Genomic DNA, 10,203 nt, shown 5'->3' with positions numbered 1-10,203 from the left:
ATAACTTGAACTATAATTAAAGTAAATACTGAAGTTCACTTAAGATGGGAAGGAGAAACCCAACTTTAACAAGGACAAAGACAAAAAAACACCTCAGTGATCATGTGTGGGGGAGACTAGCCTCTTAGGGCATGTCTGAACTGCATCTGGGACCGAGCCTCAGGTGCCTGTGGAGGCCATGCAGCCTATGAAATTCAAGTGAGACTGAGCCTACTTACACAATTAAACTACCAGATAGTACTAATAAGGGGCATATTGCAGAAGTATGGTGGTCGCTGGAATTCCTTTTTGAAAAGAAGTGATTGCTTCTTCTTGCATCACACATGTACTGTTTTCCTCCTCTAAGTATGTCTAGTGTTTCATCGAGGTATCTGCTTTTCCTATGATTAATGGGCCCTCTTGAGTAACCAGTCTCCCTAATGAAATTATCTTCTGTAATTAACCCATCTATACCTCAGTGGCTCCGTATTTTTCAAAGATAACTTATGATCCTATTTTTTGATGGGTACCACCTCAGGTATTATTCAGTTTTCATCTCAGCAAACTCCAACCCTCTTTTGTTAGGAAAGGGTGGAACTTTGTGACAAACAAGTGCTGGATTGTTGAGTAAACAAAATCCAGACAGCTAACAGCTTTTGAACTGAGCAAAAACATGTAGGTCTTTCCCCTGTTGTTTTTGTCTGGGCTCCTTTGTTCTCTCATTTAATTACCAAAAATGCTTTGAAAACAGTCATTTAAGAGTATAAAGAGGGAAGCAATCCCACTAGCAAGTGCACTTTGAGACTGAGAGATCATTCCAGACACCGAACTGTCAGCTTGCTCAGTTTTCTTCTGAGACTACAGATCCAAGCAGTGGTGTACCAAGATGGGGGCCAGGCCTCCAGTCGTCGGCCAGCGGGGGGGCACCGGGCCGGCCCTTCATGATGCGCAGGGGACAGGGGGCACCGGCCCCTCAGTGCCCCCTACCCCCTGTACATCATGAAGGGCCAGCCTGGTGTCCTCTTCACCCAGGCCAGGGGGTGAGGCCCCCTGTCTGAGCTGGGGCGTGGCTGCAGGGCTGGAGCAGCAGGTAAGTGTGGGGCACTGAGCTGGCCCTTCATGATGGGTGGGGGATGCAAGAGGCTGAGCGGCCTCTGCTCCCACTCTTGTGTGCCCCCCCCACACGTCGTGAAAGGGGGAGTGAGGCTGTCCCCATCTGAGCCGGCGCCAGGCTGCGGGGCTGAAGTGGGAGAGGTGGGCACCATGCAGCGGATAAGTATGGGGGGGATGGCAGAGCCCCAGGCCTCATCTCCCCTCCCCTGCTGGTACAGACCCCTCCCTCCCCAGGGCAGCTGGGGGGCGGCACTGGGACCCCTTCTGCCCTAGATGGGAGGGAGGGGCATGAGACGGGGGCCCCAAATGCAGGCTTGGACCCCGGGTGCGAGAGACCCACAGTATGCCACTGGATCCGAGCTTTCAGAGATGCTGTCAAGAATTGAAACCACTGTCTCTTGCCTGCATTGGTGAGGAAAATTGCTTTTGCAGTTAATATATACTGGACTTTTTGGTTTTGGGGGCTCATTTTATAAGTGTAGTAATTAAAGCCTTTCTGTCATTATTGAATGAGTGTCGTGTCAATTCCTGAACGCACTAATGGCAGATCCCAGTTGGTCAGGTAACATGCAGGGCGATGGGCTTGAGACACCAACCTCCAACCCAAGCCACAACATCAAAGCACTGTCTATACAGCTGTTTTTAGAACGCTAGACCGAGTCTGTGCTCCCAGTCTGGGAGGCTCACTCCTAGATGCAGGTACACATGTCTTCAGCTGCTGATGTAGCCACTTGCCCCATAGGGACCTGATCCCGCTGCCTTTGAAGTTGATGGAAGTCACAGGGAAAGGAGAAAAGAGAAGAGGAAGACAGAAAAGGAAGGAATGGTGCATTGCGTTTCCGTGCCGTCATTCATTGCATTGCTGGCAGCGACTTGTGCCATTTTTTCAATGGCACTCCACCATTTTCTGCGCGCCCACCAACTCTATCTGAAAAGATGGATCCCACACTACTCTCCACTGCTGCTTTCAGTGTTCTGAACACATCGCGGATGGTTGCGCAGTATACCATGAGCTCCGAATCAGAACAGGAATCTGAAGAGCCTGACCTGCTAAGTGACATGCAGACAAACAGCGCCGCACTACTGTTGTCATTTACAGAGCATCTGCACACAGTGAACCGTCGCTTCTGGGCACGTGAGACAAGCACTGAGTGGTGGGATCGCATCGTTCTGCAGGTCTGGGATGATGAGCAGTTGAATGCGCAAAGACACTTTCATGGAACTCTGTGCGGAGCTGAGCCCTGCCCTGAGGCACAGGGACATCAGAATGAGAGCGGCCCTCTTGGTGGAGAAGCACATGGCAATTGCTGTGTGGAAGCTGGCAACTCCAGACTGTAGAAGCAGCAGCTCATTGGCTCTGCACCAGAGCGATGGTTTGCCTCCCTGACCTTGTGGTAGCTCTGCCGCAGCTCCTTGATTTTAGCTCGGCACTGCAGCGTGTCCCACTCATAGCCCTTCTCTGCCATGGCACGAGAAATCAAAGTTCCTTTGACTGGAGCGGAGCTGGGATTGCACGGCAGACTCCCCCCAAATGCTGACCAGGTCCAGCAGCTCCGGTGTGCTCCAAGCGGGAGAGCGTTTGTTGCATAGAGCTGGCATGGTCAGCTGGGAAGATGACATGAAAGCTATCCACCCTGACCAAGCAGGAAGTGGAATCAAAATTTCAAATTTACCACGACTGTAAAGGGGGAGGGGCAGGTGGCTGCAGAGCAGCGGAGTACAAACGGATGTCCAGAGTGGTCAGGATTAGCATCGTGAGACATTTCCAGAAGCCGTTTACTGTGACAAAAACATACAGCAGTGTCTACACTGACAATTTGTCACTAAAAGTTTGACGCAAAAATCTCTATACCTGTCATCGACGTGAATTTATTTTTATCGACAAAACAGGGCAGTTTTGTCAACAAAAGGGTCATTGCAGTGTGTACACCAGGATTATTTTGTTGGTAAAAGGTGACCTTTGTTGACAAAACTCTCTAGTGTAGACCAGGCCTAAATCAGCTGCCAGGAGAAATGTACAACTTGCAAATAAAAATGTGCACCTCCTCTCTTGAAATATTCCAGTGATCGATCTAGTAGGCTGTGATCTTTTAGCTGTGGATTTCTTACACCACATAGACTGCTAAATGAAACCCTCATGACTTCTAATGAAAATGCTTGCTTTTTAGCAGAAAACGAGGGTCCAAATTCCTGTCTGGTGTAATGCCGTTGAAGTCACTGCAGTTACACCAGTGTGGATTTTGGTTTAATGTGCCTATTGGCCAAATCCTAAGGGGTAGGATTTAATTTTCTTAGAATCTATTCATCTTTTATTTTCTCAGTGATCAGATTAATCCTTGTTATCGTATCATCTCCTAGGTATTTTGCATTTAAACTCTTAGAACCCAGTAGAATAAATCCGATTTGAACTAAATTTTGCATGTATGTAGATTTAAGGTTCCAAGTAAGGAATAAACTGTATGAATGCTCTGGACCCTCATGACATTTTTAATTACATTTTTACTTGTAATTCTCAATGTATTTCAGTTGCACTTTAGGGAATAAAAGAGGAGCCCTCTGGTAGATAATTTAAAAGCTTGAAATTTCAAAACAATAGCTGTGTTTTCACCAATGACTTTGAGGTGCACTACGTTATGGGTTTGATTCAAAGCTCACTGATGTCTATAGAAGCCTTTTCATTGACTTCAAAAGTGTACATATGTCAGATTTCAAAGTCTGAGGGTGACATCCTGGCCCCATTGATGTCAATGGCAAAACTCCCTTTGACTTTGATGGGACTGGGATTTCATTCTGTACATTTGTCTTTTTAAGGTTATGCTTTTAATACATTTTCTCTTTATTTTTTCCATCATTATGAATATAGATTAATTCTTGCTACTTTTCTAAAGCAAACAAATAAAGAAACATAGGGCCTGATTCGCATTTCGTGTACACTTGTGTAAACTGGAAGTAACGCCAGTGAAGGGAATAGTGTTCCACTAGTGAACAACCAGTCTAAGTTTGTGCCTTCACTATAAAAACAAAGTGTGTTCTTAAACTCGGTTAGCTAACTCAGCCTGAAACCACAGTGGCCACATGGAAACTTGACTTTTAACTCCAGTTAGTAACTTGAGTTCAATCCTAGGCTCCCCTATAGGCTTTAATTCAGGCTGCTAATCTGAGCTAAAAGCCAAGTTGCCATGTCTTCACTGCTATTTTAACCCAAGTTAGCTAACCCAAAAACACACCTTGATTTTGCATTGAAGGCATGCCCTGAGATCAGAATCAGTCTCATGATATAATCTGATATAATCTGAGCCATATATATATAAGACAAGTTGGATAATAATTCATACACAAAAAACTGTGTTAGCTGTTCAAATGCCCCCATTAGATCAGTGCTAGCCGTTTAAATGGCCATGTTTAACCAGACACAATTAACTTGGTGTCCCACTTTGTTGGCTTTCTACACACACCCATGGGAGTTCTGAATTGTAGAGGGGATCCCAGTACCCCAGTTATGGCCTTTGCAACACAAATGTTTAAATGGTGAATCCGTTGCTAATGTAGCTCTTTTTATATAGCTGATCCGTGCTCTCCCTGCCCCCCCTCCGTTCTTTGTTAAATAGCTTTGGGGTTTTTGCATGTCAGATGGTTTTGATAAGATATGTGGAGGCAGTACTACCTGGGAGCTGGAGCAGAGAAATAGGCTTCATAAAACATGGGCTCAGATTTTTTTATTTTTTTTTTAAAGGGAGCCTGAAGTGAGGCTCCTAAAACAATGGTTGGGCTCCTAAATGGTCAGATTTCATAAGCACTAAGCATCCAGCAGCTCCCAATGACTTTAATCTGAACTGTTGGATTCTCACACTTTTAAAAAACTGGCCACTTATTTAAGACCCTGGACACAGATTTAGAAAAGCCTAACTTTAGGCAACCATATTTGAAAATCATGGCCATGGGTTCTACTGCAACTTCTGACACTGATTTACAGACAGGATTGTTGAGAGGTGAACATTTCTGTGCCTCAGTTTCCCCAACTGTAAACATTGAGTTGATACATCCCCACTTCGGTAAGGCACTTTGAAATCCTCCAATCAAAGGTGCTTTACAAGTGCAAATGACTATTATTTATTACACAGGAGCATGGTAAATATGACAATAAAAATCCATACATTTCTGAAATATGCATTTGGATGTAACATATGCCATAAAAGTCTGTAAGCCTGGTCCAAAGCCCATTAAAGTAAACGGAAAGACTCTCATCAACTTTAATGGGGTTTTTTTGCTTTTATATTTCTGCTAGCAGTGAACTGGATATCTGAGCAATAAGAGCATAGGTAGTTTTGTCCATGTGCATTTTGATTCTAGTCAGCCCAGTACATACTTACTGAAAAATAATATATAGAGAAAAAGCTTGTTAGTACCTTTCTTTATTACCGATCGCTCCCGAAGAAGGTCTTGAGGACGGAAACACCATTGTTCACTTCATTTTATCTTCCTATAATGAGCTGAAATCATCTGGTTGCTCCATTAGCAGCCGATGTTGCTGCACCATCCTGTCCACTTTCCTTTTCTTAAACCTGAGGCTGTTTGTAATTAAGGTTCCATATATTTTGCTCTGATATGGTTTGAGGAAAATAAAAATGAAATCAGACCTATGTGGTGTTTAGTGGAATAGCTTTTTAATTAATAGAATTAATTCCACTAATACTTCCTTAATCTGATCAAGAAAGCTGGCAATGGGAAATGTCATGCTAAGGATACAACAAAAGCAATAGAGAAGGGAGAGCAGCCATTTCACACCTCATCAAACTGCCTGACAATGTAAAATGGATTTTGGCGTGCATGAGCCAGAGACATAATTCACAGTGCAGTGTCTGTAAAGTGGGACAAACACTCTTTACGGAGGGTATGTATACGCTACGGAAACTACTAGCATAGCTGTGTTGGCATAATTATGCCAGGCTGCCAGCAGAGTCCTGTAGTGTAGATGCAACCTGAACCAACTTTTTGTTGGTATAGGAACTCCACCTCCATAAACGAAGTTAGTTATGTCGACGAGAGCTCCCTTCTGTCAACAAAACTGTCTACACCGGGGGCTATGTCAAAATAGCCACATGGGTCAGGTGTGTGGTGTTTTCAGACCCCTGACCAGCATATCTAAGCTGATAAAACTTTTTAGTGTCTACCAGGCCTAGGGCTGTGTCTCATCCATTGAGTGACATTCATGCTCTTGAAATTGGCCAGATTCTGGCCCAGAACCTGGGCTGTATCCCAACTTTGTACAACTCAAGTTGGAGGAGTGTGGCTAAGGTGGTTTGAAGCTTAGAAATGATCCCCAGCCTTGCCCCAAACCAACTGCTGGAAGGAAGGTAATGTAGGAGGTCTCCTGTAGCCCTGTGTCACTGGTGGAAACTTCCATGTTGTGGGAATCCACCAGTGGCCCTTTAACTGAGTTAAAGCTGCTCTGCACCGCTGAAGTGATGAAAAGCATCTTTAAGGGGGCCAGAAATCTGGCCTTTGATCTTAATTTACACCAGTGTAAGAGAAAAAGCAAGCTCCATCTACGTATACGCTACTTTCCATGGAGTTCTGTATAGTTTGCTACCTGCTTCCATAAAAATGACATTTTGCAGATGAGAATCTTTTTGCCATCTAACAGTGTTTGGGGGCAAAAAGCAAGGCAAAAACTTGCAATAGCCACTGTGTCTTAAAGGCTAAATTCCAGTGAAAAAGTTGGACTGCGGGGGGAGGGCAGATCAATAGGTTGATGGTATATTTATATTAGCTTAAATAATTATGCAAGTTTGAGATGCATGTGTATTTACTAACAAGCTCTTGATTAGCCATATATAAATATGGAAAGCAAAGCCATAACTTGCAACCTAAAATCTTTTTATGTATCAGGTTTTGATAGCACTTACCACCAGATATTGGTTGCTTCACAATATTAAAACAATAGGAAAAGGCAACAGCTCTGCCCCATCTAAAAAGCTGGGATAGTGTGGAGAGTGTGTGAGGGGAATGGAAAAGAAATGGAATCCCGTCAAATCTAAATTCGGGGCCCTGCCCACTGCCCTAATTGGCTAGTGGGTTCAGTAAGGTTACATGTAGAATAGCTACAGCTGTAGAACTGAAGAAACTTCACCAGGCTGCCAGCTCACAGCCTAGACAAGATACAGGAAAGTTCAAGAACAGGATGTGGAAAAGTACTGCATGAAAACGTTATGCCAGTTTGACTTAAATTGGTTTTTAAACCCATTTTGTTAAACTGGTTTAAACTCTTGTGTGGACACTTATTTCATTTTGAGAGACGCTTACTTTGGTTTAGTTTAAACCTGTGCCCCATTGATTTAAGCTAAACTGAAATAAGCCTGGCTTAAACAAAACTAAGCGTGCCCGCACAGTCTTTGGGACCCGTTTAACTAAATCAGTTTCAAAATCACAACTTCAGTTAAACCAGTGCAACTCTCATATAGACAAGGCTGAGGAAGAATAAATGACTAAAGCATTAGCTGTCTTTATGTGAGGGGCTGTTTGCAATACAAAGACAACAGATGAAAATGAGGAAATATTTAATAAAAATGCCCCCTCCCCTCCCACGCTCATTCTATCCTGGCAGAACAGGGAGCAAGGTTATTACTGAGTAATCACACCGAGCATCTGCTGCCCAATGTGCCTGGCAGATGGCATGCCAGACATACTGTTATTGGGCCCTTCATTCCTTCCTACTTCTCTACCTCTGGCAATAAGCCAAGCAATTATTAGGCTGGATATCCACTCAATAGGTAACCCTGAGCCAAACCTTCCTCACTAGTCGTAGGAGTTAAATCACATTCTTCACCTGTTCATGGACACTTCCAGAATTTAATTTTGCGACAAAAATCTGTATTTCCCACATAAATGCATCAGAATGAGATGCAAACTTTCCCACTGGCAGATTTCAGCCAGTAAAGATATAAACTCGCCAAATTTTCCTATGTATGGTAGTAAATGATGCATATCCAGAGTATTCATTGGAATAAACACTTCACAACACCTGAGATTATTTATTTCCTTTTTTTTTGTTTAAGGACCAGTCATCAACACACATCAGTCACGCATGCAGTGTCCAGCCTGTTATCTGAATTGGCAGCAGTATTTGTAATGTATTTTCAGCCCTTCGGTTTTATTTTTCTATTAAAAAACAGTAAAGTAGAAAGCTAGGATCAGGGAAATGTAATGTAGTCATGCATGACACTTACAAACCAAAAGACAGTGGGCCAAATTCTGACAGGCCTTGCACATAAGCTTCTACTAGAAAAACCTCTACTAGTGGCAGGAACATGGCATGGAAATTGGCCATACCTATATTCCTTCAAATCTTCATAATGAGCTCATTCCCCGGGCCAACCATGATAGGAGGCACAGAGGACATTAGGGGGGGTCAGGTAGTATGATATTTTTATACCTGTAGCCATATCCCTGATCCTGCAATGGGCCCAATACACCCATCTGTGCACAGATCATTAATTCCCTTCCAGGACTAATCTGTCCAAAGGGTCTGTGAGTGATGCTAAGTTCTGACTGTCTCCTAGAACACAGAGTTACAGGAGGAGTGTTACTTATATCCTTGCCCTATTTCGATGCAGTTGAACTGGTCTGAAATGAGATGTAAAAATCTTAGCTTTCATGGCTCTGATGTCTTCATCTGATCCTTCACTTTTGGGGCTGGCTGTGTGTGTTCACACAGCAGGAAACACCATGGTCATTCAGGCTTGGTCAGAGTTGAGCTTTACTGTTAGCTCCTTGAATGGTTTGAGGCCTCTCCGAGATTCCATGGGGATGTTGTCAGTGGGTTAACACTGAAATCTTCTGAACAATAGAGATTGAGTGTCTGTTTTTCCAGTAGGTGTCTTAAGCATGTTGCACCATAAATGGAGTTACACTTGGCTAGGACACCTTGAATCAGCTGGGAAACAGGCAGGGCTTTGTATGCTTGGAGACAGAAGCGTGGAGACAGCTGAACAGAGATGCTTGAAATGACTGGTCACCTTTTGGCTAGCTGTGACCAAGTTCCCGATAGAAACGTCTTAATGCAGCTGTGCAGGTTTTGGCACGTGCCTGCATGTACACCTTGCAGTCATTACAAGCTTTTATTATGCTACCATCATCATCGCAAAGCATCATGCAGGTTCTATCTTTGGCAATCTGCTCTTTACCAAAAATGCCCAGAAATGCCTCTGAAATAGTGGTTCCTACGTTAACAATTGCTGCTGAACATTTTCCTTCACATCTTGAACAAGACTGTTTAGCAAAACATTGCAGAATGGAAACTGGTAATGAGACTCCAGTAGTTTTATGAGCCATCCAGAACACAAATAGTTCACAAGTGAAATGGGCTGATCTATGACAAACTGACTAGACACCTTTCTTTGTTACACGTAAAACCAGTCAAGTGTTGCCAGCTCTCATGATTTTATCATGCATCTTGTAATATTCAGTGTTTTCTTAAAACCTGGCTCCTGCAGCCAAGTGATTATGTAAAAATCTCAGCTTTCATTTAAAAAGGGAAACTAAATTCCTAGCCCTTGTGGTTGAAGAGAAAACCTAAAAACATAACCTGAATGCACCCTAAAAGCTTAGAAATGAAGGCAACTAAAAAAACCACAAATTTATTATTTCTTTAAAATGTCATGATTTTTAAGTCAACCTCCTGATTTTTTTGCATCTGACTCATGATTTTTGAATGCTTAGGGTTGGCAATATAACTGGTCAAGAAAAAGTGGGGGGAAATCAACAGAAATATTTTTTAAAATTTCCCATTTTGTTTTGGCTTTCAAGATTTCAAAATGCATAAAGTTTTGACCAGTTCTAGTTACTCTACTGCCCTCACTGATGGTACATGAAACTAGTGCAACAGAGTGGAGAATTAGGCTCTGTGTCTCCCTTTCTCATCGAAATTATGTTCCTAATTTATGACAGAAATGGTGTGTCTTTTGCTTTTACACTTATTTCCTTTCCTGGAGCTGGGAACATAGCTTTTGCTAAGTGCTACCCATTTTTAAGGTTGCCAGCTCTTGAGAAATCTACACTTGGGATATGGTTGTGGAAGCAATCTGAAAGCTGACTAGGTTCCATAAAGGGAGG

The sequence above is a fragment of the Emydura macquarii genome, unplaced genomic scaffold (genome assembly GCF_026122565.2).
Source record: "Emydura macquarii macquarii isolate MOO-44397 ecotype Brisbane River unplaced genomic scaffold, CSIRO-AGI_Emac_v2 contig_968, whole genome shotgun sequence".
Lineage (NCBI taxonomy): Eukaryota > Metazoa > Chordata > Testudines > Chelidae > Emydura > Emydura macquarii.
This window is presented reverse-complemented; position numbering follows the sequence as displayed.